Below are 24051 nucleotides of genomic sequence, written 5' to 3' on the forward strand. Positions count from 1 at the left end.
CGCGTACAATCCTCCCGGTCTGGGACTACCCCAGCTCTGAGCCTCCCATCCCACAGGAGCCCTTTGAGGAGGACTAAAGCTCTCCTCCACCCCATTCATATGGAAACATCGCTGAGCTATTCACCTTCATGGTGGAGTGAGGGGAAAGTGCAAAGGTTGCTGCATTCCTCACTGTGGGTGGGGAGCACAGGGGACAGATACACCTGCATCTGCCCCAGCCAGAAGACATGCACTCACTCCCCCAACTGTGCATGCTGGAGCTGCAGTAGCCTTGGAGCGGCACTTCTCACTAAGGATATTAAGGACTAGTCGACTATCCGATAAGCAAATGCTCATTGGATAGGTAGTCAACTAGCTGATTTCCCCGCCCTTCCGCCTCCGCCCTCCCCCCCCCCCCCGCTTGCTGCCTCTATCACATAGAGGCAGCAAATGGGGGGAGGGAGATCAGCTGTTTGGCACTGTTACTTTGAAACACCACACCGCTTGGAGCCCAGGGTCAGCTGAGGACTCCTTCGCTGATCCTGGGCTCCGCTAGGTATTTCCGTGGAATCTGGGATCTTCTGGGGAAATGCCGTGTGGAACCAGCAGTCAGCTAGAGAGTCCCCTGCTGACTCCAGGCACAATGAGGGCACTACCACTTTGAAATGCACAAGAGCCCGCTCTGGCGACTCTTGTACATTTCAAAGCTGGTACGCCCACATGCAGCCCGGAGTCAGCGGGACACATGGAGTTTGTACATTTCAAAGGAGGAATGCAGAAGTGCCTGTTGAGTAATCAATGGAAATTCCATCGACTACTCAACTAGTAAATTAACTGATATTTAACATCTCACCTGGCCCCAAGCTGCTGTGGTAAGAGAGGGCTGGGGTAGTCTTCCCTCCCAGGGAAGCCTGCATACTCAACACCTCACCCCCAGCCTTATTCCAGAGCAATGATTTAAATGAAGAATGTACCTTTTCATTTTATTTACCAAAAAGTATTAACTGAGTTAAGGATCCAACCAACACTGGGTAAATCTTCTAGTATATATAGATGGATTGGGTTGTTTTTCCCTGTAACAGCAGCAACTTCTACAATATCCTCCAGTGCTGTAATAGTAAATCATGCATGTGATTTATCATATGCATGCATAGAAATCTATTTTTCAATATGTTTGATGTAAGTTCAATATTTAACTCCAATAAGATAAATAATTCTTAAGTTACATTTTAAAAGATTCAACTTGAAAACCAATGATTAACATTTCCCTTCTCTGCTTTGGGATGCTATGCAACAAGTATTAATCAATTACATTCAGCTATTCCACATTTTTTTAATTAAATTTCTAGCCCTTATGGCTGCAAAGACATACTTCCAAACTAGAGATGTTAGTTGAGTAGCTGACTACTCGATAAGCATAAGCTCATCAGCAGGGCCAGCCTTAGGCCAATTTGACCGATTCGGCTGAATCGGGCCCCACACCCAAGGGGGTCCCGTGCCCCTGAACCCGGAAGTGCTGGCCAGTTACAGAGCCGGGGCCCTGCTCCACCACTATGTGGAGCTGGGTCTCCCCCCCGGCTCTGCCTGTACTGGGCCCCAGAACCTCCTGCTGGCCCCCCACGCGTCCCCCCACCCCGCCCCCAGAGCATCCCCCTTAGTCCCTGTCGTGCGTGACTCCTTCTCACCGCCTGCTGCTGCCCATGTGCGGTGCTGCATGTGGGGGAGGATGCCCAGGCCGTGACATCACGTCACAGCCCGTGATTTTAAAAGTCCTGGGAGGCCACGTTGCGGGGCCTCGCTGGTTCCGGCTTCAGCCTCCGGGGCTTGAACGCAGACCCCGGCCGCGGCCCCGCAACCACAAAGTGGAAGGTAGAAGGTAGGGAACAGGCTTGTGCGGCGGCGGTGCGGTGGGGTGGGGGGAAAGGGAAGGGGCTTAGGCTTAGGCGAGGGTGAGGGGAAGGGCATTGGGGCCTAGAACGGGAGGTGCTGGGAGAAGGCCTGAAAGAAGGGGTGGGCATGAGAAAAGTGGCGATGGAGCAAGGCATGTGTGAGGGCACAGAGGGGCAGGAGGGGAACAGGGGGCAGAGGGTGGTGAGGGGGTGGGCATCAGGGAAAAAGAGGGCAAAGGGGGCAGGAGCAGTAAGGGAAGGGGGAGGCACCAGGAGGGTGCAGGGCTAAGGGAACATGCAGGTGCCAGGGGATTTTGGGGTGAAGCAGAAGGGCAGACACCTGCAGCAGAGGACAGAGGCAAGGGAGGCGTTAGAAGAGGGGATGAGGAGGGGTAGCTCACATGAGCAGAGTGGGGCTACTGGAGGAGTGGGCACAGGGGGGAGAGAATGGCTAGTGGAGGGGGGCAGGTCGCAGGAGGGCTGAGGGCAGTGAGAAGGGCAGGGGTCAGGACAACAGAGGAAGGTGAGGAGTTTGGGGGCAGCAGGCACCAGGGGAGATGATGGAGCAAGGAGAGGCGACATGGCAGCAGAGAGAAAAGGGAAAGGTTTAAAAATATTTATTAATAACTTGGTATGCTGCTCACGGCCAGTTTGTTTGCGACCCGCGGTGCAGTTTGGGTTTATGTGGGGATCAACACATGGCCGGCGAGTGGGAGCCAAAACAAAAAAGTAGTCAGTATAATGATCTTCTGTTGATGTGTTTTAGTAGTTAAATTCTTGGACTGTCACTGCTCATGAAAAGTGCTGTCACATGGGTAGAAATCGGGTAAATATTGCATTTTATTAATATCAGCAGAACTGACTTAAATGGGGCCTGTGTGTTGTGTGATCTTGCCTTAATCTTTGTATTCATGCCTGTCAGTGTGAGAGAAGCTATTTGTATATATTTGCTTGCATATGCAACCACACTTAAGCTGAGGCTCTCAGCATGTTCTGTAAGTATCAGTGTGGCCCCTGGGGCTTCCAAAGTTGAGTTGCTCTAGCTCATCCCTGACAGGTGTCTGTCTAACCTGGTCCTAAATATCTCCAGTGATGGAGATTCCACAATCTCACTCGGCAATTTATTCCAGTGTTTAACCACCCTGACAGGCAGGAAGTTTTTCCTAATGTCCAACCTAAACCTCCCTTGCTGCAATTTAAGCCCATTGCTTCTCATCCTAACCTCAAAGGCCAAGCAGAACAATTTTTCTTCCTCTTTCTTATGATACTATTTTAGATACTTGAAAGCTGCTCTCATGTCCCTTTTCAGTCTTCTCTTTTCCAAGATAAACAAGGCCAATTTCTTCAGCCGTGCCTCATATCTCATGTTCTCTAGACCTTTCATCATTTGTGTTGATCTTCTCTGGACTTTCTCCACATTTCCTGAAATGTGGCGCCCAGAAATAGACATGATACTCCAGCTGGGGCCTAATGTAGGCTCATTCCCTGCCTAGGGGATGTAAGACTGGGTGGGTTAATTTTCTGGCTTATGAAAAGAATAAACAGTAGTTCTGATGAGGGTTGGAGAGGGGATGGAAGCCAGATCCAAGATCAATGAGCCCTGGGAAGTGGGACTATTGAAAGGAGACTGGACCTGTAGATGCCTTGGAGGTAAGCAACAAGGGCCTGCTTTGGGAAGCCCCCTCTTTGGAGGTGAATGAGGCAGCATTGAGACACCACCCAGAAGCAGGCACCACAGACACTAACTGCAGATTCATGGGACGGCTCTCATAGATCTTGCACATGCATAAGATGATAGATCTGCAGGAGGGGGGGAAGTGGCGTAGTGAGGGGGCCAGAGGGGTCAGTTGCCCCTGGGAGAAAAATAATATAAAATGGATCAAAATTATAGGTGCTTTGTGAATATGCTGACTTGAGAGTGGAAAGATTTCATATTATCATATATGATTCCTGGTAACCCATCTCAAATATGAAAAATTAGGTTGATACCTGTTCATATCAGGAGCTGTTGAATTCAGTTCACCATTTGCAGTATCTCATTAGGATGTTTAGTGGAAAAGATACTGTTGTTGTTGTTGTTTTTATTTATACTGTGGGCAAAGCATGGGCTCACAAGAATTCCTCCATTGTTTTACCATGAGTCTCAAAACATTTGGTGTTTTTCTAAAAGCCTGGAGTCAGTTGATTATGTAGGAATCTCAGCTTTCATTTAAAAAAAATTCTCTATACTTCCGGGCCTTACAGCTAAGGAAGAAAGCTTTAAAACATGAACCCTAAATACTCAAACAAAAGGCCAATAAAAATCCAACATGTTTTATTTTTAAAATATCTTATGATTTGTAGACCATTCTCATAACTTTGTGTAGGCGTTCCTTGTGATCTTTGGTTTGGCAATACTGCTCTTCGGTGAATTTAGAGAGGTCTTTCCCTTCAATTTCCCTTTCCACCCTCCTTTTTTGTCACAGGTCATCAGAGAATCAGAGACAATGGAGAGTAGGGTGAGTCCATGACTATGGTTAATGACTGGTCAGGGTGACTAACTATTATCAGCCAGTGGTCTGAGTGAGCTATCTACTGCCATCTGTTAATCAACTGTAGGAAAAAGCTTCAGGAGCAGACCTTATTTATACAGACAACTTACTTTGCCACAGCGATCATTAGACACACTTGCTGTGTCAAGGTGATCAATTTTGGCTTATTGGGGGTTGAAATTCACTTAAGACTTGGAGCTGAGAGAATGAAATGTTGTTATCCATACTGTATGATTAAAAGACCTGAAATTAATATGACCTAGCTTAGGGTCTACCATAACTTGAACACTAAGCAGAGGATAATGAGTCACATCTAACTGAAAGCCACAAAAGATGGAAACAGGTTTTATTTCTGGTGGTGTAGAGTTTATTTGGGAGTCCTCACTTATATCTGACACTTTACATCCAGGCTACATCTACACTGGAATGATTTTCCAGAAATGCTTTTAACGGAAAAGTTTTCCATTAAAAGCATTTTCGGAAAAGCACGTCTAGATTGGCAGGATGCTTTTCCGCAAAAGCACTTTTTGTGGAAAAGCATCTGTGGCCAATCTAGACGCGCTTTTCCGCAAAAAAGCCCCGATCGCCATTTTCGCAATCGGGGCTTTTTTGCGGAAAACAAATCTGCGCTGTCTACACTGGCCCTTTTGCGCAAAAGTTTTCAGAAAAAGACTTTTGCCCGAATGGGAGCAGCATAGTATTTCTGCAAAAGCACTGACAATCTTACATGAGATCGTCAGTGCTTTTGCAGAAATTCAAGCGGCCAGTGTAGACAGCTGGCAAGTTTTTCCGCAAAAGCAGATGATTTTGCGGAAAAACTTGCCAGTCTAGACACAGCCCCAGTGTTTCAAGGCAGAGCTGACTAGAATCAATTGAGAGTGCTTGTCTGTCTCAGTGATCGCTTGAGCAAAAATCATTGATAAAATCTTGTCTAGACTGATCTTGGACTCAACATGCAGGCAATGTGTTGGAGAGCAGTGCAAAGGAGGCAATGGTGATGAGGTACCATATTACCTAGTGAAATCATTGGTGCTGAAATCACTAAGGACTGGAATTTGACCACAGAACTGACACTTTCTTAACAAAGACTCAATTTTTGCTATTTAAAAAGTAAATCAATGTAACAGAAAATTGCAACGCCCTCTGATAACTTTTTAAAAAATCAAACTTTAAACTTTATTGAAAAAATTGGATAGTTTGCAATTGAAAATATTTGACTTACACTTAAGGCAACTGATTTAATTGTGTGTAAAATTTTGAATAATAAAGGATGGCTTTTTTTAAAAAAAAAGTTCAACTACATTTTGATCAGATCTACTTCTGATGTGATATTTGTGTGTGGTTGTGGTTTGTTGTGCGTGTTTTTTTTTCCCCCTTCAACAAAAAATCCTGGGGGGGAGGGCCGGAGAGCCGCCAAAGTGGTTCAAATTGGGCCCCGCACTTCCTAAAGCCGGCCCTGCTTATCAGGTAGTCGAGTGGAGTACTCAGCTTCTCGCGTCCCCTACCTCCCGCTGCCTCTGTATGAGAGGCAGAGGGGGAGGAATAGGAGCCAGTGCTAGGGGCAGCCAGCTTAAAAGCAGGTTTCCCCTCCCCCCAGCACCATCTGCATGGTGCCACTACTTCCCTTCCCCTGCTGGCTCGATCAGTGGGAGGAAGATGGGGGGCTGCTGCAAAGCAGCCTCTGCTCCTGGCAGCCCAAGGCTCACAGCAGGCAGAGGCTGCTCGAGCAGCAGCCCCCGTCTTTGAGGTTCCCAGAAGTCAGCCCTGGCTGCCATGAACAGAGGCTGCTGAACAGGGGAGCTGGTCCAGGATGCTGCACCTCTGCATTTTAAATGTATTAAGAGCCTAGTAGCTCTTACTACATTTAAAATGCAGAGCCGCAGCGCAGGTGGCTCCTCAAGTTGGCGCAAGCCAGGACTGCTCAGTCCAGGCTCCAGCCAGGTCTGAGAGCTACCCCCGCTACAGCTCTGCAAAGTGGTCCCTTATCGACTAAGTGTGTAGTCAATACAAATTGTATTGACTACACGACTAGCCAGATAACCGCAATTTAACATCCTTATTCCAAACCTGAATCAAGTGTCAACTGATGCAGTACTATCTTAGAAATTCAGCACACAGAGACCATGTCTATCCTAGGAAACTATTTCAAAACAACTAAATTTGACTCAAATCCCTATTTTACAAAATCAGAATAGCATCTCCCCACTACAGGGAAGCCTTGAAATTAGTCCAAGGAAGGTTCCATTAATGTGGACACACTACCTCGACTTACAGCCCCAGGAAGCACTACAGAGTAATTAGTTCGAGTTACTCTGGGGAGCAGTTATTTCAAAATTGCAGCAGTGGAGTATCTACACTGACACTATTTTGAAATAGCTATTTTGAAATTAGCATTATTCTCCAAGAAAAGCAGGAGTACAGATTTCAAAATAAGCAGCCCCTTATAATGAAAAAAACAAACTACAGGCAGTCCCCGACTTACGCAGATCTGACTTACGTCGGATTCGCACTTACGAACAGGGCTTTTCTCGCCCCGGAGCTCACGGGCGGCGGATCGCCACCTGTGTCCTCCGGGGCGAGAAAAGCTTCTCCCGGTCTCCCTGGTCTGCTGGGGGGGGGGGTCCAGCAAAGCTGCTGGACCCCCCCCCCAGCAGACCAGGGACACCCGAGCAAAGCCGCCCAGGCGGCGGGAGTCCCGCTGCCTGGGCGGCTTTGCTTGTTTGCCCCGGAGCAAAGCCGCCCAGGCAGCGGGACTCCCCCCGCCTGGGCGGCTTTGCTCCTGTCCCCCTGGTCTGCTGGGGGGGGGTCCAGCAAAGCCACTGGACCCCCCAGCAGACCAGGGACACCCGAGCAAAGCTGCCGCCTGGGGTCAAGCGCGCCTGGGATGTCCCGCTGCGGGCGTGCTCCAAGGCTTTGCTCCCCGTCTCCCTGCAGACCAGGGAGACGGGGAGCAAAGCCTTGGAGCACGCCCGCAGTGGGACAGCCCGGGCGCACTTGGGCTGTCCCGCTGCGGGCGTGCTCCGCGGCTTTGCTCCTGTCCCCCTGGTCTGCTGGGGGGGGGGGTGCAGCTAGTGCCCCCCCCCAGCAGACCAGGCTTTTCTTACCTACCCCTGGGGTAGAGCAGCTGGGGGCTGCCAGGTTGGTCCCGCAGCACCGCTCCGGACCAACCGGGCAGCACCCCAGCTGCTCTGCCCCAGGCGTCCTGATTCAGCCGCTGCTAGTCAGTTTCAGCAGTGGCTGAATCAGGACGCCTGGGGCAGAGCAGCTGGGGTGCTGCTGGGTTGCTCCAGTAGAGCCGAGGAGCCGTGCTACTGGAGCAACCCAGCAGCACCCCAGCTGCTCTGCCCCAGGTGTCCCCAAGACAGCTGCTGCTGAAACTGACCAGCGGCTGACTACAGGAAGCTCCAGGCAGAGTAACTCTGCCTGGAGCTTCCTGGAATCAGCCGCTGATCAGTTTCAGCAGCAGCTGACTTGGGGATGCCTGGGTTTCTTAAGTTGAATCTGTATGTAAGTCAGAACTGGCATCCAGATTCAGCCGCGGTTGAAACTGATCAGTTTCAGCAGCGGCTGACGCCAGTTCCGACTTACATACAGATTCAACTTAAGAACAAACCTACAGTCCCTATCTTATACGTAACCCGGGGACTGCCTGTATTCCTAATGACTAACACAAGGCTTTAGCCCTAGTAATTTCTTAATTTACCAAAGAAACCAAAACTCATTACCTACATAAAGAAATGTAAACCTGGAAAAATTAGTGGATCTTTCTACTAGCTTTTAAGAATCTGAAGGATGTACTTTTTACCTTCTCTTTTCCCAGGTGAAACAATTTTAACATGCCAGTTCTTCTCAAGACAATGCGAAACATATACTGACAACTACTATTTTAAATTGTAAACTGACAGTTTACCAAAAAAAAAGATACAAAATAAAACACACATCGATGTGTACAACAGTTTATTAGGATGAGTCGTGGAAATGTAACACAGGGAAAACATTAAGCAGTTTTGCCTTTTAACTCAAACTAAACAAATCTCCTTAGCTTAACAACGTTTAAAACTAGATTTCAAAGAAAAGGCACCAGGAGATTAAACCTGGCAGTGATATTAAGTAATGATAAGTACCAGAGCTATGTTCAGCATTCTCTGAGAATTTTAAATTACATGTAATATAGTTAGCAGACTACAAATTAAAATGGTAATACTAATTTGTCATTTTTAAACATAAAGTTGTTTTTAAAAGGCCAAATAATGGCTCATAATAGTCAAGCAAAATAAACTTGAAGACCAAGATTTAGCATTTTTAAAACTGGATGCCTAAAATCAGGATTCTAAAGCCACATATGGACACTTAAGGGGATAGATTTTAAATCCCCATTAAACTGGATTTTAGTTAGTTATCAAGCACCAAGATGCACACTTCACCACGCCATTCCATTTCACCCCTTTCTCTTCTCTCATGCCCTCTGTTTGTATGCTGTCCTTAGGCTCTGATCCTTCACTTTTCCAAATGTGAGTAGTCTAACTGAACTCGTATACAAAAGTTCATACATGTATATTTTCCCATTACAAACTTTTCTGGAATCTGATTATCTAGCCAGGCATAAAGCACCTATTAACCTGTTGCTGTTATATATATTAAAAAATAATGTTTCACAGACCCTTGGATTTTATTTAAATTAAATACAAGAAAATACTCAAATCAAATTTAATATGCTTTCAAAATACTTTATTTTGGACCAAGAAGTTCAATAAAACTTTCACCAACAGATTACATTCTGCATTCTCAAAGCTGCATTTATTAATTGATTTTGATATGGTACAATGATACTTTATATTAGTATACAACAATCACTTGGAAGTCTCTAAAACAAGCACCAGAGACAGCAGCAAAGGGGAGGGAGGAGGCAGGCAGGAAGGAATTCAGAGCAGCCTCTGTCCATGGGGAGTTTGAGCCCCCTGCGGACAGGGGCTGCTGCTCCTTCTCAGAGGCAGCAGTGCTGGATGGCAGGTGAGAGCTAGTCTGTGTGGGGAGCCAATTTTTAAACCAGCTCCACCTGACACCCTGCACTGCTGCCTCTGGGGGCAAGCTGAGCCAGTCTGCAAGGGGAGCCAGTTTAAAAATCAGCTCCCTGTGCAGACTGGCTCCCACCCCACGCTGCTGCCTCTCAGTGGCAACAGCCTCTGTCCATGGGAGGCCCAAACTTCCCATGGACAGAGACCACTCCAGCATCTCACCTTCTCCCCCCGCCCCATGCTGCTGCCTCTAATACAGGTCACGCACCTCTGTGGGAGCCGATACCTGCAGGGAGCCAGCTTGGAAGCCAGCTTCCTGAGCGAACCAGCTCCTGACTGCCCCTCCCACCTTGCTGCCTCTTTATCAGAGGCAGCAGTGGGGGGGGGGGGGGCGGACGATAGGTGGCTCCATGGGATTTGGTGCTACAGGGAAGCCTGCTTTTAAGGTAGATACCTGTCCCCCCCCCCCCCCCCAAGCACCAGCTCCCGCATGCCTGCCATGCTGCTGCCTCTGTAGGAACAAGCAGAGGGAGGAGCAGGCGAGTCTACAAGAAGCAGCACTGGCTTCCACCTTCCCCCTTGATGCCTCTATATCAGGAGCAGCAAGGGTGGGTGTAGTCGTTTGGATTAACCGATAAACCCAGGCTTATCCATAAATCATTTAAACGACTATACACCAACATCCCTAGCCTACACTAACTTTGAATACCTTAGATCAGTGGTTACCAACCAGTAGATCGGGATCTACTGGGAGATCTTGGAGCCTCTGACAGGTGATACTGATTGGTTTGTCCAGGAAACTCTCAAGCACTGGCACTTCAGTTGTTCCTCCACCCACTGTCATGCTGTTCCAGCCCTCTGTCTTGAGCTACCCCATGGAAGCCTCCTGCTTGTTGTGCAGGGGTGAGAGACAGAAAAGGGAGGTCTCTGATGTCAGAGTGTCCTTCTTCCTCCCCACTCCTGTACCCTATCTCTACAGTTAAAGAAGGTGGAGGGAGCTTGGCAATTTTCTGTCACTCTCACATAGTGTGTGTGTCTCTGACACTCTCACAAACATACACTGTCCTTCACTCTCATCTCCCAACCCCCAACACATACATGAGTTGTTGTAACTTCTTTTACTGCTTGCAAAGTGTGTTATTTTAGGCTTTTGACTGGTCTGTGCATTGCATAATTTTCATTTCTTTCTTATGCTTAAATTTAATTATTTGAGGAGTGAGTTCTAAAATGCCTAACACATCATTACTGGCGTGATTATCCCTAGAGTAATTGCTGTTCCTGGAAGTGGCCGATATGTGCCTGCAGCCCCTGAGAAGGGCAGAGCAAGGAGTCTCCACATGCTTTCCTTGCCTGCAGACACCACTCCTGCAGCTCCCATTGATCAGTGATGGGAAACTATGGCCAGTTTAAGCTGTAGGCTCAGTGCTTGTAGATGAGGGGCAGTGCATGGTGCCATGGAGTCATTGCTGTACATGCCAGCTGCTTTCAGGAGTTGTGGAGGGTCAGGGAAGGAGGAATAAGCCTGCCTTAACCCCACTGCTCCACCACCCAGAAGCCATCTCAGTTAAACAGTGCCCGACCAGAACCTGCTTCCTTGAACCCCTATGCCAGACCTGAACCTCTTCCTACACCCAATCTCGTACCCCAGACAGGAGTCCCCCTGCACCCAAACTCCTTCCCAGAGCTTGCACCCTGAAACTCTCCAATCTCTCAGCCTGGGCTAAGCCTAAAGCTAAACCTGAAGAGGAGGAGGAGCAGAGGCAGGGACTCAAAGAAGAGGCGGAAAGGAAGTGGGGGAAGGATATTTGGGTTTAAGATAGATCTTACATTGCACTTAAACTGAAAAAGTAAACTTGTGGCTTAAAAGATTGGAGACCACTGCCTTAGATGCTGAAACTGGTGTACTCTTTTCTTATTGTAATTTCTGATTAGCAATATCCAATCCCTGTTCTTTAAGATTTTTAACTTCGCAACTCTGTGGTGCACTTACCAACTACAGGCAGTCCCCGGGTTACGTACAAGATAGGGACTGTAGGTTTGTTCTTAAGTTGAATCTGTATGTAAGTCGGAACTGGCATCCAGATTCAGCCGCTGCTGAAACTGATCGCCAGTTCTGACTTACATACAGAATCAACTTTAAGAACCCCAAGGGTCCGCAAGTCAGTTGCTGCTGAAACTGATCAGCAGCTGATTCCAGGAAGCCTGGGGAAGAGTAACTCTGCCTCGGCTTCCTGTAGTCAGCACTGGTCAGTTTCAGCAGTGGCTAAATCAGGACGCCTGGGGCAGAGCAGCTGGGGTGCTGCTGGGTTGCTCCAGTAACGCCGCTCCTTGGCACTACTGGACCAACCCAGCAGCACCCCATCTGCTCTGCCCCAGGCGTCTTGATTCAGCCGCTGCTGAAACTGACCAGCAGCGGCTGAATCAGGACCAGAGCAGCTGGGGTGCTCCTGGGTTGGACCAGTAGCGCCCAGAGCGGCGCTGCGGGACCAACCGGCAGCACCCCAGCTGCTCTGCCACAGGCGTCCGGAGAAAAGCCTAGTCTGCTGGGGGGGGGGGGCGTACTAGCTACGCACCCCCCCACCCCAGCAGACCAGGAAGACACGGGCGGCAGACCGAGACGCACCGCGGTCCCGCCGCCTGGGTCCTCCGCGGCTTTGCTCCCAGTCTCCCTGGTCTGCTGGAGACCAGCAGACCAGGGAGACGGGGAGCAAAGCCTCTGAGGACGCCGGCAGCGGGACAGCCGCGGGGCGTCTGGGCTGTCCCGCTGCCGGCTTCCTCCGCGGCTTTGCAAAGCCACGGGGAAGCCGGCAGCGGAGTAACCCAGGCGCGCCTGGGGTGCCCCGCTGCCCGAGCCCCCCCCTCGGCTTTGCAAAGCCACGGGGAAGCCGGCAGCGGAGCAGTCCAGACGCGCCTGGGCTGCCTCGCTGCCCGAGCCCCCCCGCAGCTTTGCAAAGCCGCGGGGGCTCGGGCAGCGAGGCAGCCCAGGCGCGCCTGGACTGCTCCGCTGCCGGCTTCCCCGCGGCTTTGCAAAGCCGCGGGGGGGGGGGGGCGGGTCGGGGGCCTCAGGCAGCCCAGGCGCCCCTGGGCTGCCCGAGCCCCTCCGCGGCTTTGCTCTGCGTCTTCCTGGTCTGCAGACCAGGGAAACGCAGGAAAGCCCCAGAGTACACGGGCGGCAGGACCGCGAGGTTCCGCAGTCCGTGTACTCTGGGGCAGCCCCGTTCGTATCTGCGGATCCGACATAAGTCGGATCCGCGTAAGTCGGGGACTGCCTGTATAGGAACTGATGAGTATGCTCAACAGAACCTGCTTGAAATCCATTCCATACCCTCAAAACTTCAACTACAGCAAAAATATTGAAATACTAGTTGAGATCCATGAAACCAGGCTGTCATGCTCATGCTGAGTCTGTATACTGTCATAATTATGTAATATTTTTGTTTTCTTTCTTGATATATATATATATTTAGTGCTTGGTCAAGCATAAACTACTCTCATACATTTTCTTTTCAGAATAAATGGAGTTATTTAATCATCTCCTTAAAACAGTTCCACAGAATGCAATAAGACAGCACTTTCAAAAGGTGATTTTAACATTTATAATATTTTGCCAGCAGTTCTGTTTTCCTGACTCTACTGGATTTAGACAACTAAAACTTCCCCTATCACCTAGCTTTATTTATTCCCATTACTTTCAATGCAGTCAAACTAGCCCAATCAATCAATTACAAAAGTAACTGACATCAAAAATATACCAATGAAAACTTGTGGTGCTGTTAATGTATTTAGTACAGATCAAAGGGGAAATGTGTTAGTTGAGACAAAAGCTTTGTTTTAAACTCACTGCATAATTAGCAAGTTTAGCTGAACATAAATCTCCTTATTTGCATATTTGAAATGTATATTCTATTTGAATGAAAACAATTCTCCAGTGATGACACAAAAGTAATCCAAATATTTTAAAAGAACTGTAAACAGTATACAAAATTAAGCCAGGAATGTTTCTAAATAAAACCTAATGGAATATCTCAAACAATGTATGTTTGTTTCATGAGGAGATTTTTCATATGGAAATTTCAATATTTAAACCACCTCGGTTATCCTATTAATCTACATGTTCTATTATGTCACTTTACAAGTTTAGGCTTTTTGAAGGAGGCATTGTTGTGGTAGAAGAAATCAATTGTTTTATATAGCATGTTACATGTAGTCTGAGGAAAAACCAATCTTTAGCATAGTTACATTTAGTATATACTGACATGCTTACACTAACACCCTCAAAAGTGCAAGTGTCATTAATTACACTTTAACAGAATATCAGATAGTTTAGAAATTATTCTAGAAATGGAAACAAGTTTTAAGATTTAGTTACAACACAGTTCTCTCCCAACACAGTTACAGGATGTTTCCATTGTCCTGTGTTTTTTGTGAGTTGCTTTGTTTTGGTTTTAAGTTTAGCAGTAGTTTTTAGAAAGCATGTTGAAGCCTTGGATGATTGTAAAAGATGTTAGATCTCTTCTACATTTCAAAACAGAACTATTTCAGCTGTGCACTTTTGGATTTCTATCATGGGTGGGAACAGTTTAACTGGATTACAGCAACCAATATTTTCTTTATGGTAATCATGGCACAAAGTAAATAGTGTTTCCAAGTAATTTTAACAGGAAACACTGCATTAGTGTACTGATATCATAACTATCTTCTAAACAAGAATCTATATTTTAACAAGTTTTTTAAAACTATTTATAAAGTGTATTGGAAACAGGAGAATTATTAGCTATTTACCCATTAAGACTTGCACCCAGAAAATCAGCAAAGATTCTGTAAACTGTTTTCCTGATAGACATTTTCCAGGCATTTTAAGGGAACTATTTATCTGGGTGGGGAGCGTGTTTTATTTTGTTTGAAGACTAACAACTACAGAAGCATGTAGTTTGAAACGTCTTTCATAAATCAATATACAGTGTCTGATAACTACCTGCTCACAGAAGCTTATTTTATAAACAGTTCAACTCTAGACAAGTTTTCATGTTCATCTAATAAAATACCCTTAGATAATAAAGTTTGTTTCGGTTACAAAAGCAATATAACTTTCCTAGGAGGAATTAGTTTTCTATCATTGTTCCAGCTCAAAAAAACCCCAACAAATCAAAATCTTGAGGTGCTGACACTATCAGCTTCCCATAGACAAAATGTAACAACCTCAAAAAAATGAATTATTTTTAATTTGGTTTTGTGTCAAATAAAATTATATACTAAAACACTGATACATAAACTTTCCATGCAGACATATAAAAGTTAGTAGAATCTACTCAAGTTAACATTAATAGTTATAACAAACAGATAAATCAGGGAAGAAGTCACCTACAACAAAAATATGACTATAAGTATAATATATGAAAAATTTGGAAATGTGTCATAAATTTATATTAGAGAATTTGGACTAACAAAATACACATACACACCTCACAAAAAAAACCATCTAGTTCTGTGAGGTTTTTCTTTGAATCTTTCATTTGAATTTCCATGTTTGCCTCATCCAACTAGAACACATACACATACTATAATTAACACCCCAATCCAATTAAAGATATTGGGGTCAATTTAAAATTTCCAGCAGAAAGACAAATAGACCTTCAAACAGAATAACCTTAATGAATAAACTTTCAAAAATCAAAAGGAACTTTCTTCTTTTGTATGCACACTTTCTTCAATCCTGACTGCCCTAAACTGTATTAAGCATGTGGAGCGACACAAAAGTCTAAAAACAAAAAGCAAAGCACTTTGTTCATTTTTGGGCTACTTGATTGTTGGCAGGTAAGTTTTTTTACTATACTCAAAATGAGCAACAATTATAGCTGCTTCATTCAAGTATCCCTATGAACGAAGTTACAGCAAGTCAGAATCAAGTACCTGCAGAATGGCTATAAGCTCCCAGAAGTATTAATACAGTGATACTAATAGTTTATCAAATATTTACATCCTAATTTTGACAAACTTCTGATGACAGAGATATTTACTCTAAAGTAGATCTTAAAGATTTATTTTTACAGAATAAATTAAAATAGCCACTCAATTGGTAATTATATTTAGTAATGTTACAATATCCACAAGTGTTAACATTTATCATCCATTTAGTGTTCAGTTCTAATTTTAAGATAACAAAACTCCTGTTTTAAAACCACTCATTTTAATTAAGGTATGAGGAAGAAAAAAAAACTGTTAAAAGTGATGCAAAAATGTCTGTTTATTGCCCATAAGTAAATTGAGAATTAAAAATTCACATGTAGCAATTAAACTCTCTATAAGCCTCCTGTCAACACTAGTTACTTCATAACAGTGTAATCTAAATTATACTTCAAATGATTCAAAAACTTTCATTCAAAAGTAATTAACCTGCAACTAACCTAAGTACCATATACCTATAGGCGCTCACACACATACACACACACACACACACACTGCAGTTTGTACTGTCAGAATAAAATTACACTTTGCTTACAGAAGCTAGTAACTAACCCTGCAGACAGTATACCCCCACCTTACTAGGTCAGACCTTTTTCTTCAACTATGCTGCCTATAATTCTATGCAAATCCTGGAAACCACAACCGAGAGCAATGCACCAACAATTAACTAATAGCAGTCACTTCAACATTAACTTTTGGATGTGCAAGGCAGCCACCATAATGGCTGATCCAGCAGGACTGATGCGCAGGAGGAGGTTGGTTTGTTTACTTGCTTGCCAGAGCCGCCAGCAGCAGCAGTAGCAGCACCACTCGAGCAATGCAATGCCACACGCACAGACCACCCTTCCACATTTCTATTCTTAGCACACGCGCAACTTCCCAGCTGATAAAAATTTTACTACGAACAACACAGACCTCTCTCTACGTTACATTTACCTCAGATCCATCGCCAGGCGGGGGCTGGGGGGGGGGGAGAGGACCAAGGAAGGCGATGGGGTGGGTCGTAGTGGGAGGGGTTTCTGCGTGGGAACTAGCCGCCTTTGCCGCCCCGGGCACTCTCTCCCCGCCCCATCATCATCACCTTAGCGATGCAGTAACCTGCGGTACCCGGGGGACAGGCCGCCCCCGCCCGGCGGAGGGGAGGGGAGGAGGGCGGCGGCCAGTCGGAGCCCCCCCGCCCCCGGCGCCGCGGGGTGTCTCGGGGGTGTCTGGGGCCGAGGGGGAGGAGCCGGGCGCCAACGCAGCCTCCTCCCCCAGACACAGACGGTCTGGCTAGGCCACAGGCGCCCCCTCCCCGCCTGCCCCCGCCGCCCAGCCCCGGCGGTTACCTGCGACGGCGGCGCGCGCGGGGCGGAGGGGTCCCCGCTCCGCCTCCCCGGTGCCCCCCCGCCGGGCTCGCTCCCTGGCGGCCGGTGTCTCCGCGGGGGGAGGGGGCGGCTCCGGCGGTCCCAGCGCGCGGAGGCGGCGGCGGCGGCGGCGGCTACATGGAGCGAGCGTCCCCGCTACACAGGGAGGCGCCCGGCCGGGCAGCGCGGCCGCAGCATCCGCGGGGTCAGGGCGGCGGCGGCTCCGCGCTCTGCCTCGCTCGCCCCGGAGCCGCCCGGGCCCCCCGCGCTCGGCTCCGCCCGCCGCCTCCGCCGGGCTCGTTACTGACTTTCGGGAAAACTCCCGACGTCACTGGCGGCTCCCCCCGAGTGTCTCCCCCTCCGCGGCGGCGGCGGCGGCGGCGGCATCCCCCAGCTCTCGCGAGAAGCGCTGCACTGGGGGGGCTGCCAGACAGAGCGGGCAGGAGGAGGAGGGGGAACCAGACAGAGCGGGGGGGGGGGAGGGGGAGGAATGAGGTGAGACAGACCGACCGACCGACCCGGCCTGATAGACAGCTTGTCTGCCTGGGGAGACTGAGGGGAAGGAAGAGCCAGAGGGTTGGGGAGGAGGAGAGCAACGGAGCCAGGCAGGAGGGGAAGGGGAGAGGCAGGCAGAGGGAAGATGGGTGGATCTGGCCTGGGGACTCATCACAAGGGAAGGGTTCTGGAGCAGGAAGAGGTTCATGGAGGTTTCAAGTCTCAGAGAGGTAGCTGTGTTGGTCTGTATCTGCCAAAACAACTAGACGTCTTGTGGCACCTTAGAGAGGAACAGCTTTATTAGGGCATAAGCTTTCCTGGGTAAAACCCACTTTGATGAAGTTTTCAATCAGGCAGCGTGAAGGCATGGGTGACCGAGGTTATCCAGCTGGTGAGGAACGTTTCCTTGCCTGTAGGACATCACGATCTTTAGATATTTGTACCAACCAACACACCCTATGCCAGGATAACAGTCCCCCTGCAGCTAGCACAACATTTTATGGTTAACCCCCTTTTTATACAAAATAAAATCTGCAAATAATTTCCCAGTGATTAGTTGTTGTTTATTGCAAAAAAATGTTTTAAAAAAAGTGAAAAGGCAAAAAAATTAACCTCATGCTTTTCTGGGTAAATATCCAGGTAACTATTGCCCTCTTCTCCAGATCTGTTTTTTTTAAACTTTCACAATAACATCTTGCGTTCTGAAAGGCAGTCAGATACAGTTTTTCATTTTTCAACCCATTTTAGCCTGAAATGTACTGTAATTCACCAACCTTTATGTGCAGATAGTTTTCAGCATATCTATATAGCTGGTAGTGTGTAGCATAGGGATGGTCACACTGGCTTGTGAGATGTATCTGGCTTTTCCAGAGTTAAAGTATCAGAGGGGTAGCCGTGTTAGTCTGAATCTGCAAAAGCGGCGAGGAGTCCTGTGGCACCTTATAGACTAACTGAAGTGTTGGAGCACGAAAGCTTATGCTCCAACACTTTGGTTAGCCTATAAGGTGCCACAGGACTCCTCGCTGCTTTTGCAGAGTTAAAGTGTAATCTTTGGCAGAGGGAGCAGGGATCTTGGGATTTCAGTCCTTCAGGGCATGCCTGCCAGGGCTCAGGGCCTCAGCAGGAGTGAGACTAAAGCTCCAAGGCCTGGAAAGCATCTCCCATGGTACTGTGATGGACTAGGCTGGGGCTGGGCACCGCTGAGGGTATCCGCTCAGGGCAAATTGCTCAAAATAAGGGCTCCTTAAATCCCCTGACTGGAGATTTTTCCCAAATAGGCCACAAACCAGTCACACCGAGCACTTCAGCTGCCAATCTGGCCAGCAGGAAGCCTCACAAGCAAAACCCCTCAGACACCACCACTCTCCCTGGGCCACAATCAGCCCCGGGCCTAACACACAGGTGAGGGGTTATAGAACGCAATCTCACCTATCCTGAACTGGTTCTCCCAGTCCCAAAAAAACAGCAACAATTCCCAGTCAATTTACACTTTGGATCTTACCCACAAGATCACGCTAGGCCAATCCTTTAGAATCTAAAATCTAAAGGTTTATTAATAACAGAAAGAAAAGGTGGAGAGTAAGGTTGTTAAAGAAAATATATTACATGCATCAAATCACCAAGTTCTGGATGCAGGCTCTCAGCAGGGTGTTATAAACTGCTATCTTAAAAGTCTTTGATGTACATCCTATGCCAGGAGGGGTTGACAATCCTTCCCAACTCGCTGTCCCTCGTAAGGCTGCATCTGGGATCAGTGGCAGAATTGAAGACAAGATGGAGTCCACCTCATGGCACTTTATATCCATTCCTTGTATGTCCCAAGCTGGAGCGAGTGACATGGCCAAGTGACCTATCCCTGTGTCCCATGCCAGCAGCCATGACATTGGCTGGTTTGCAGGTTTCCAGATGCATTCCTCAGGTGTGTATTGGGCACCTTGAGAGCCATTGTCCCTGGAACGGTGCTAATTAGCATAGTCATTCATTGGACAATCCTCCTTTACAACAGGCAGTGCAGTCCAGTATCAGCACAGAGTGCATATTGATAACTCCACACACAGACATCATACAAGTACATGAGTATCATACACAGAATCAGTAGAACATAAGCTTGTCCCATGGGTGCAGCAGTGATCTGGCTGCTCCCTTTAAAATCCAGTAATGTGACTGATACTGAAGCCCCAAACCCAGGAGTTGTGTCTCGGAATTCCGAAGAGTGTCATGTGTGGCTTGAAGGATCAGTAAGTCTGGCCACACCTGGATAGTGAGTGTGGTACTGACAAAAGTGATACACCAGCACCCAAATCATTCCAATAGTTCTGCCCTTGCTCCCCATTCTGTTTGTATCTGTGACGCTCTCAGGCGTCACTACCTCCTTGGGTGCCAATAAACCCCACAGTTTGTCTTCGGTTCCCCAACTCCCTTGCACAGCGGGAGGGGAAGGGGGGCCCGGGCCCACCCACTCTCACGGGCCCCAGCCCTGGGCTCTAAGGGTTCGGACTCACTCTGGTCCGACCCGGCTGACGGGTGTGAACCCTTAACGCGTCAGCCCGCTAGCCGATCCGGGCTCCGCCCTGGGCTGCTTCCTTCCCCTGCCCCGCGCGGCCGCGGTTCCTGTCCCGGGTATCCTGGACGTGCAGCTCACTGCCGGTGCGCAGTTCGGTCGGGTCCAGGGGTAGCGGGCTCAGGCTCGCCAGTCGCTTTCCTCCCCTGCCGGGTTCTCCTCCGAGGCGGTCGAGCTCGCCCTCCCGCCTCATTCTCTTCGTCCGCCCGGCTCTTTTAAATCCGGCGCCGGGGCCATGACTCCGGCGGCTCCCAGCGGCCCCCCCACCCACGTCCGGCTGACGGCGTGTTGCCGTGGCAACGTGCCTTCTGCTCCCGCCACCTCCAGCCCGCGCCGATCAACGCGGCGTCGGTCAGAGCGGGGCGCGCGGCGGCCGAGCAACCGGGACAGAGCTGGCTGCTGTCTGGCTGGCCGCCATACAGCGCCATCTGGGGCTGTGTCCCCGAGCTGTGTGGGTCTAACCTGTCACACACACCCCCTTTTAGCTTGCCTCCCTCTTCCTCCAAGTCCTCCTCGTGTCTCCTTGAAAAGAAATCCGCATTTTGGTGCTGTGCACCGGGCCTGTGAGCTACCTCAAAGGCGTATGGCTGTAGCGCCAAGTACCAATGCATCAGCCAATGGTTTGTGTCCTTCATGGTTTGTAACCAGCAGAGGGGGGCGTGATGGGTAATCACCTTGAACTGATCCCCTAAAAGGTAGTACCTTAGCATGTCCAAGGCCCATTTTACTGTGAGTGCTTCCTTTTCGATAGTAGAATACCGTCACTCCCGGGGGAACAGCTTGCGGCTGATGTACACTATCGGGTGTTTGTCTTCCCCTTCTCCCTGCGATAGTACTGCGCCCATTCCTGTCTCGGAGGCGTCTGTTTGAACAGTATACGGGCGGTTAAAATCTGGTTGCGCTAATACAGGGTCCTGACTAAGACTCTCTTTCAGCAGTTGGAACGCTACCTCACACTTCGGGGACCAGCCCACTTTCTGGGGCATTGTGGCCCGTGTCAAGTCTGTTAAAGGCGCGGCTATCGCTGCGAAGTTCGGAACAAAGCAGCGGTAGTATCCCGCCAACCCGAGGAATTGCCGTACTTGTTTTTTTGTTTGGGGGGGGGGAGTAATTTCTCAAGGCTTCTACTTTATCCATCATGGGGTGTATCTGACCCCGTCCCACCACATACCCCAGATAAGTCACCTCCTTTTCGCCGAAGCGGCACTTTCATGGATTGGCTGTAAGCCCCGCTCCCCGTAAGGCTCGTAGGACCGCTCCCACATGCTGGAGGTGTTCTCCCCAGGTCTGGCTATAGACAACAATATCATCGATGTAGGCGGCTGCCCATCGCCCTTGTTCCTTCAGTACTCGATCCATGAGACGCTGGAATGTAGCGGCCGCTCCATGTAATCCGAAGGGCATTCGTGTAAAGTGATATAGCCCGAAAGGGATCGAAAAGGCCGTTTTCTCTTGGGAGGGCGGAGACAAGGGGATTTGCCAATATCCGCGGGTCAGATCTAAGGTGGACAAATAGCGGGCACCCCCTAACCGGTCCAGTAGTTCGTCCACTCGCAGCATGGGGTATGCATCAAAGCGGGACAGAGCATTAACCTTCCAGAAATCAATGCAAAATTGTGTCGACCCGTCAGGCTTCGGGACGAGCACTATAGGGCTGCGCCATTCACTAAAGGATTCCTCCACCACCCCCCAGCGGAGCATCCTCTGCACCTCTTCCCGCACGGTGGCCCACATCCGCCGGGGCACAGGCCGTACCTGGTCACGTATCTTTTTTCTTGGATCTGTTTCGATATGATGGTGAATAAGGGTGGTCCGTCCTGGCTCGTCCGTCAGGACGTCTGCGAAGGTCCGTAGTACCCCCTCTAGCTCTCTCATCTGGCTTTCATCCAGCTCATTGCCTGTTGAAAAGGCCCTGGGGGTGCTCTCGCTTGCTTCCCCAGGACCCAGCTCGGGATCGGGGGGTACGGGGTTTAGCAGGAAGGCCTCGCGTTGTCTCCAAGCCTTTAGGAGATTGACGTGGTACACCTTGGTGTCTTTTCGCCTACCCGACAATTTTACTTCATAGTCTACCTCCTCTACCCGTTTTAGGACTTCGAAGGCTCCCTGCCACCTAGCGACCAGCTTCGAGCCCGGGGTAGGGAGTAACACCAATGCCCGCTGTCCCGGCTCAAAGATTCGCAAGTGGGAGTCCCGGTTATAATACTGGGCTTGTGTCGCCTGTGCGTGTTCTAGATTTTCCTTCGTGAATTCCCCCAACCTGTGTAGCCTTTCCCGGAGCTCCAATATATATTGTATGGACCCTTTTACTCGGGTCCCCTGTTACTCCCAGTCTTCGCGGATGATATCTAGGATCCCTCGCGGGTGTCTGCCAAACACCAATTCAAAGGGGGAGAACCCCGTGGAGGCTTGGGGGACCTCCCGTATCGCGAATAGGAGGGCGGGCAAGAGCGTGTCCCAGTCTTTTGGTTCTTGGCCCACAAACTTCCGTAGCATTTCTTTTAACGTTCGGTTGAAACTCTCCACCAACCCGTCAGTTTGCGGGTGGTATACTGCTGTTTTCCACCGCCCGATCCGCAATAATTTACACAACTCATTCATTAACTTAGAAGTAAAATTCATCCCCTGGTCTGTCAAAATTTCCTCCGGGAGTCTGACTTGGGAGAAAATTTTCATGAGTTCCGTAGCCAAAGTGGCCGCGTGCACGTTCCGAAGGGGTACCACCTCGGGGTACCGCATCACATAGTCTAAAACTACCAGGATATATTGATGTCCAGTCTTTGATTTATCCAGCGGTCCCACTATGTCCATAGCAATCTTTGAGAAGGGTACCCCCACCACTGGTAAGGGCACGAGAGGGGCCTTAGGCACCCCTTGGGGCCCCACCTTTTGGCAGTCCGGGCAAGACCCACAGAAGTTCTGCACTTCCCGGTAGACCCCCCAGCCAATAAAAAGTCTTATAATGCGCTGCACTGTCTTTTCTGCTCCTAAATGTCCGGCCCAGGGGTTAGCATGGGCTAGCTCCATGAGTTGGTGCCGGTATCGCTTCGGTACTAATAATTGCCTCACGCCCGGCAACCCCTCCCGCCCCTTTTCCACCCGGTACAATCGGTCATTGTGTACCTCAAAATGCAGGCCGGTCGGTTCCTCGTTCTGCGAGGCATCCTCGTCCAGCGGGTCTCGGGTGGAGGTCCAGGCGTGCCGGAGGGAGGGATCCTCTCGCGGCTCCTGTAGAAAGTCGCCATCGGCCCATTCTAAGGCCTGGGGTCCCCCAGGTTCCCCTATTCGGTTGTCCTGTTGGTGGAGTCCTAACATACTCTCCTCTTCCTTAGGGGTCTCCGGTCCCCTCCACGCCTCCAGGGCCCTGCGAAAACCCGCCCAGTCCCATCCTAATAGGACCGGGTATACTAGTTTGGGAGCGATCACCATGTAACACCAGTCTTGAAAAACTGGTTCTCCTCCGAGGCGGTTGAGCTCGCTCTCCCGCCTCATTCTCTTCGTCTGCCCAGCTCTTTTAAATCCGGCGCCGGGGCCATGACCCCGGCAGCACCCGGCGGCCCCGCCCCCCGCCCACGTCCGGCTGACGGCGTGTTGCCGTGGCGACGTGCCTCCTGCTCCCGCCGCCTCCAGCCCGCGCCGATCAACGCAGCGTCGGTCAGAGCGGGCCAGCGGCGGCCGAGCAGCTGGGACAGAGCTGGCTGCCATCCGGCTGGCCGCCATACAGCGCCGTCTGGGGCTGCGTCCCCGAGCTGTGCGGGTCTAACCCATCACAGTATCCTTCTCCAGGTGGTGAGGGCCCTCAACTCCATCCTGCTGCATAGGCTAGTCATCCTGTGTAATGTGGATCCCATCATCACCAGCTTTGCCGCCATGGGCTTCCCCAATTCTGGGGGTCCATTGATGGCACCCACATCTCCATCCAGGCTCCTGACAACCGGGCCTCTGCTTACAGCAACTAGAAGGGGTTATTTTCAATGGTGCTGCAGGCCCTTGTTGATCACTGAAGTGGTTTCACCAACATTAACATCAGGTGGTCAGGGAAGGTGCACAATGCCCACATATTCTGCAACTCCAGCCTCTTCCAGAAGATGCATGTTGGCAGTTTTTTCCCCAATTGCACCATCAGGATTGGGAACGTGGACATGTCCATATGTATTGTGTGTGATGCAGCCTACCCCTTGTTCCCTGGCTCATGAAGCCCTACATGGGACACCTGGACCCTACCAAGGAACAGTTCAATGCCAAGTTCAGCAAGGCTCACATCATGCGGGAGAG

The 24051-nt window shown here is 49.4% G+C and overlaps 1 protein-coding gene across 2 annotated transcripts in view; it reads right to left on the reverse strand.

Annotated features, from left to right (window-relative positions):
• Positions 1–17098, reverse strand: part of AKT3 (AKT serine/threonine kinase 3) — a 258135-nt gene extending 241037 nt beyond the window's left edge. The window contains exon 1 of one of the 2 annotated variants that reach the window (XM_075924864.2): positions 16707–17098. The gene's annotated coding sequence lies outside the window, so the exon portion shown is untranslated. The remainder of the gene's footprint in view (positions 1–16706) is intronic. The other variant, XM_075924865.2, reaches the window with a different exon arrangement.
• Positions 17099–24051: the final 6953 nt, after the last annotated feature.

This window comes from Pelodiscus sinensis, chromosome 3 (genome assembly GCF_052426305.1).
Source record: "Pelodiscus sinensis isolate ZL-2025 chromosome 3, ASM5242630v1, whole genome shotgun sequence".
In the NCBI taxonomy this organism is placed as follows: Eukaryota; Metazoa; Chordata; order Testudines; family Trionychidae; genus Pelodiscus; species Pelodiscus sinensis.